Raw genomic sequence first — 5,034 nt, 5'->3', positions numbered from 1 at the left:
CAGGTCAACCAGATGCCTGGGCAGGACACCAGCAGGTCCCACAAAAAGTCAAACTGTCCCAGTAAGACTCAGCCCCTCCCGCAGGAGGACGTGTGTGAGAATGGGCAACGGTTTGCTTTCAGCAAGCACTGGTGCCCTCTATCAGACGCCTGGTAGGTGCTGGGGTGGGGGTGGGGGTGGGGAGACTGGGAGTGGCTGAGGTGACAGAGGTCAGAGGTCAAGTCTTCAGTGACAGAGCAGAGAGGAGGGGAGGGAACAGGGCAAGGCCGCCCTCCACCACAGGCCACCCCCACAGGGCTGGGAGCACAGAACTACACCCCAGGGCTGTTACTAAAACCAGGGGAAGGGGGTGGGGTGGGGGAGAAGGGACAGGCTGGGAAATACAAGCCTGAAAAGGCCTCTGTTGAAGCCCTGCTGTTGACAAAGTTTTACCAGTACTCGGTTGCTGAAGGCTCTTTGCACTGAAAACCCTTTCTGAGACGAGGACGTGTTTGCCAAGAATAATTTTGCCAGGACCGAATTGCTTTCTGCCAGGAGGTGGGGAGATGGAAATTTCCGGAAGCCCCCTAATCCAATGGGGCCTTTCACCGCTCTCCAAATAGACCCCGGAAGAGGACAAGCAACTGGCTCATCTCTTTAAAAGTTAGAATCCATTGTAAAACATTATCGAAGGTGTTTTTTAATTGCTCCTAAACCCACTAATTTTACACAGCAATAATTTTATTTCTAAATGTGCCGTCCAATAGTAATCTATATAGATTCACACTGTTTTAGCGATCAGCTGTACCTTTTTCATTTGACAATATTCCATAAACACTTTGTCATGTTTTTATAGCCCTCACGTTAATCTCAATAATAGGATGCCTTGTCATTGTATTGTCATACCACAGATTGCTTATAAAAATAATTTTTCACTGTTATAAAGGAAGCTGCAATGAACAGCTTTGCGCTTAGGGTGTTCTCACATACGGTTTGCTTAAAGGAATTCTCAGTTATTTATTCGACATTCATTTCTAGAGTCCCTATTATGAAAGGCCCTGCAGGTAAGGGAGCTAAAGAGACATAGTCTCTATTTCAGTAATTGTCAGATCCTCCCGAGGGTCTCAAATGCTTGGCTGACCCTCTGGATTGAAAACTGTAGCGCCCGCAGCCAAGCAGAGGAGAGCGTGGCCTGCCCCCGCGGCAGAAGTTTCACGAAGCGGCCGGGCCGCGGCCTAAGGAACAGCGCCCCCTCCAGGCCACCGCGGGCCACGCAGGAGCGCCGGCGCCGGAGGGCGACGCGGCCGTTCAGGGGCGGGGGGACAGGGGGCGAGGGAGGGCGCAGGGTCGTGACGCCCTCACTGCCCAGTTCCACTGCCCACCCCTGCGCCCCGGGCCTGCCCCTGCACCCAGCGGCGTCGGGGGCAGGAAGGAGGAGAGGGCAGCGTGCTCCCGCCTCCCCGCAGCGCCCGGGACGCCACCTGCACCCTGGCCCTCCCGAGCCAACGCCCTGGGGACTGCAGGCGCAGGGGGGCGCCTGGCCCCAGCTCCGGACACCCACCTCCCCTCACGGCCCAGCCGCCGGGGCTCGGCCCTCCGGGGTCTCCAGAACCTCGTGGGCAGCGGAGGGGCGGGTCTCCGCCGACGCGGCGCCGGGGCCACGCGGTGGGTGCAAAACGGCGGGACTGCCCTCAGCGCCGAGGGGCGGCTGCGCACCCCGCGTCGCCTGGGTCTGCCTGAGCGCGGGGACCCCGGCTGGTGGGAGGGTCGGCGGGCAAGCCCCGCGCCCGGCCTCGGGCCAGCTGTGCTGCGTTAACGCACTGAGGCTTCAGGCGCGCGGGCGCCGCGCCCACCCGTTCCCACCGCTTTGCTATTTAATCCCCCAGCCGCCCTGTTGCCCAGCGGCGTCTACTCTACCGGTGAGGGCAGGTCGCTCCTCCTAGGTCCCAGTGGTAAGTAGCAGCGAGTCCCAGCCAACCAAGATGTGTCTGCTTCCAGAGTTTGGGCTCTTGGCCATCAGGCCATGCTGTTTAGTCATCACCTGGTCACCCCGGTCCTTGTGCCTTCCTTCTTGAAAATGGAAAGGATTGCTTTCAAGTCCAGCACTCGGGTCACCAAAGAGGAGAGAAAGAGAAAAGATGCCTCCAGATGGACCACACGAGCCACCTCCCAGCATCCCCCAATGGACAGACCTGCTGCCCACCGATGGCTCACCTAGAATAATCGCTGGCACTATCAGGTCCCTACTTGTAGGCCAGCCCCCGTTCTCAGTACCTCACATGAGCTAACTCGTTGAATCCCCACAATCATAGGAGGGAGGTACTGTTATCACCCCCCTTTTACAGCTGAGGAAACTGAGGCACAGAGAGGTTAAACATCATGCCCAGGGTCACACAGCAAGTTGTTAAGCTACAATTTGACCCAGCCCATCTGGCTTTAGAAGCTTCTGGTTTAATTGCCCTCCTCTAATGCTTTTTTTTTTTTTTGAGGTTCCAGGTCCAGGTATTGAAGCCAGGACCTCGTATGTGGGAAGCAGGCACTCAACCACAGAGCCACATCCACTCCCCCTCTTACGGCTTTTTGACAGAGGAAGGACAAAGAAGCCAATCCATTAGGAGTCTCAGGCTGCTGTGGCAGTGGCGGTGGCATCTGTCCCTTTGCATAAGCGCCTGTAGAAGTTTTCCACAAGCAGACCTCAGGAAACACCCATTATTTCCTAAAATGAGGAGGGTGCAGTAGCAGGAAGGGGTACACTGTGGAAGCCCCCTCTGTGCCTTATTGTCATATAAAAGCACTTAACCCTCTTAGCCTTTTTTTTTCTTTCTAATTTCCCTTGTGATTTCTTTTTTTTTTTAAATATTGTTTTATTTATTTATTTATTTTTGGATTATTACTTTTATTTTTTTATTAATTTTTTTCATTTTTTTTCTTTATTTTCTTTTAAATGTTACATTCAAAAACTATGAGGTCCCCATATAACCCCCCTCCCCCACGCCACCCCTCCCACATCAACAACCTCTTCCATCATTGTGGCACATCCACTGCACCTGGCGAATACGTTGTGGAGAACCACTGCAGCACATGGACAGTGGTCCACAGTGTAGTCCACGCTCTCCCCCAGTCCAGCCAGTGGGCCACGACAGGACACACAACGTCCAGCATCCATCCCTGCAGCACCACCTAGGACAACTCCAAATCCTGAAAATGCCCCCACACCACATCTCTTCTTCCCTCTCCGACCATCAGCAGCCACCGTGGCCACCCTCCCCATTCTAAAATGTCCCTGCATAATGTGGCCTTTCTTACTTGTGGAGACTTCTCTTCCTGTAAATATTGACAGATTTTTCTCTGTTGATGTAGAAACACATGCCTCTTCCAGTCAGCCTGCCCTGAGCCCGTGTGCACCTTTGAAGTTTCCCCGGAAGGTTTTTCACTGACTTTACCTGCAGAAAGAGCCACCTGGTCCCTGCTGCACTGAGAACAGAGAATGAACAGAACAAGGAGGATCACAAGAGGGGTTTTTTTGGTGTGTTTTTTTGGCTTTTTTTTTTTTTAATCAAATGCTTCAACTGTTTAATAATGATTTAACCCAAACCCAAAACTTCTAACAAATAGGGGGAAAAAAGTAGATTGCTTCGGGGTGATTAGTTTTGCTTTCCTTTTCAGCAGCTCCTGTCTTCCGAATGACTCTGACTTGTGGCGCTGCACCTGAGGAAGCTCTTTCACATACCCAATCTTCTTTGAGCCACAATAACTGTGGGAGAGAGATGGAGGCTGCAGGAGGGGGACAGGCATGAAGCAAAGATAAATTTCTCCTCCACCGGCTAGGTATTGTATGGCTGTTTCACAAGCTGAGGGAGACGCTGTTCATTGGCAAACCCATTCTATAGCCTAGAAAAGCTCCCTTGCAGCAATGGGTGACCATGGGACATAGGTGTGCCCAGTGAGTTAAAAGCAAATGACTGCCAGGGGATGGCTGGGCTAGCCATAAAAAAGATAGAGGTAAGTACAGCCTTTCCCCCATCTTCTTACTGCCTTGAATATGGATTTGATGTCTGGAGCTGCAGCAGCCATCTTGTGACCGTGAGAGAAAGAACATTACAAAGCAGATCCAGAACCCTGACATCACTGAGCTGCTGCTCCAATGGCCATAACCACCTGCCTTGGGACTTCTCCTTATGTGAGAAAAATAAACATCTATTTGTTTAAACCCTTGTCAGTAGGTGTTTGTTATGTGCAGCAGCCAAAAACACTCCTAAACATATACTTGGGTGTAATCTCCGTTATTCAACGAGAACACTGAGGCCAGGGACACAGTGTCTTGTTCAAGGCCCCATTGCTAACCAACAGGACTTAAACTGACGTTTCCAGTTGCCTCGTCCTGGTGTCTTGCCACTAGTCCACAGCTGCTTCCACAGGCCTGGCAGAAATTCCATGTAGCAAAACGATCCACTGACCATGAGTGACTAGCGCTTCATTCCTGCAGTTGATGTATTTTCCTGGGTCAGTGGTCCACGCATTTGTGTGCAGCAACAGGCTCCCTCTCTTGGTTAATTCTCCAGCCTTAACCAGCTGAGACTGTGGTCACAGAAAGAAAACAGTCAACTGCTGTGGTTGCAGAAGCCTTAGTTTGTGTTTTTAAGCCTGGCGTAAGGAGTACTCACACAGCAGCTGTCCTTGCCCATCTTAGACAGTGGTTGTCCTGGCCCGCTGTGCAATGCCAGAGAAAATGGACAACTCCCCGGGGACCCCATCGGCCTCCAGGTGCTGTGCAGATGCTCAGGGGTCTCAGCCACCACGGGCTGACCACGTGGGCTTCACTCACCAAACCCTTCCTGCCTCTGACCTGTGCAGAGGGGCCTTCCGGTCCCCTGTGCCCGCGACTCCCAGGCTCTGGCGGGTCCCCTGCTAAAATGCTCTTCAAGCAGGGATGCTTAACCAGGAGTCCGTGCGCCCGAAATTAAGAAACACATTATTCCTGCGGGGACGTGTTGGGGCAGGGGTGATATATTTACTAAATAATACACAGTGTAGTGTGGACTTAGTAAGGGGTCC

The 5,034-nt window shown here is 52.6% G+C and overlaps 1 long non-coding RNA gene across 1 annotated transcript; it reads left to right on the top strand.

Annotated features, from left to right (window-relative positions):
* The first annotated feature begins 1,837 nt into the window (after positions 1 to 1,837).
* On the top strand, positions 1,838 to 4,177 carry LOC131280645 (uncharacterized). The gene is made up of 3 exons (XR_009188333.1): positions 1,838 to 1,931; positions 3,340 to 3,505; positions 3,646 to 4,177. It is a non-coding gene; the product is annotated as an uncharacterized lncRNA (long non-coding RNA).
* The last annotated feature ends 857 nt before the right edge of the window (positions 4,178 to 5,034 follow it).

Source organism: Dasypus novemcinctus, chromosome 12 (assembly GCF_030445035.2).
Source record: "Dasypus novemcinctus isolate mDasNov1 chromosome 12, mDasNov1.1.hap2, whole genome shotgun sequence".
NCBI classification, from domain to species: Eukaryota; Metazoa; Chordata; class Mammalia; order Cingulata; family Dasypodidae; genus Dasypus; species Dasypus novemcinctus.
This window is presented reverse-complemented; position numbering and strand designations above follow the sequence as displayed.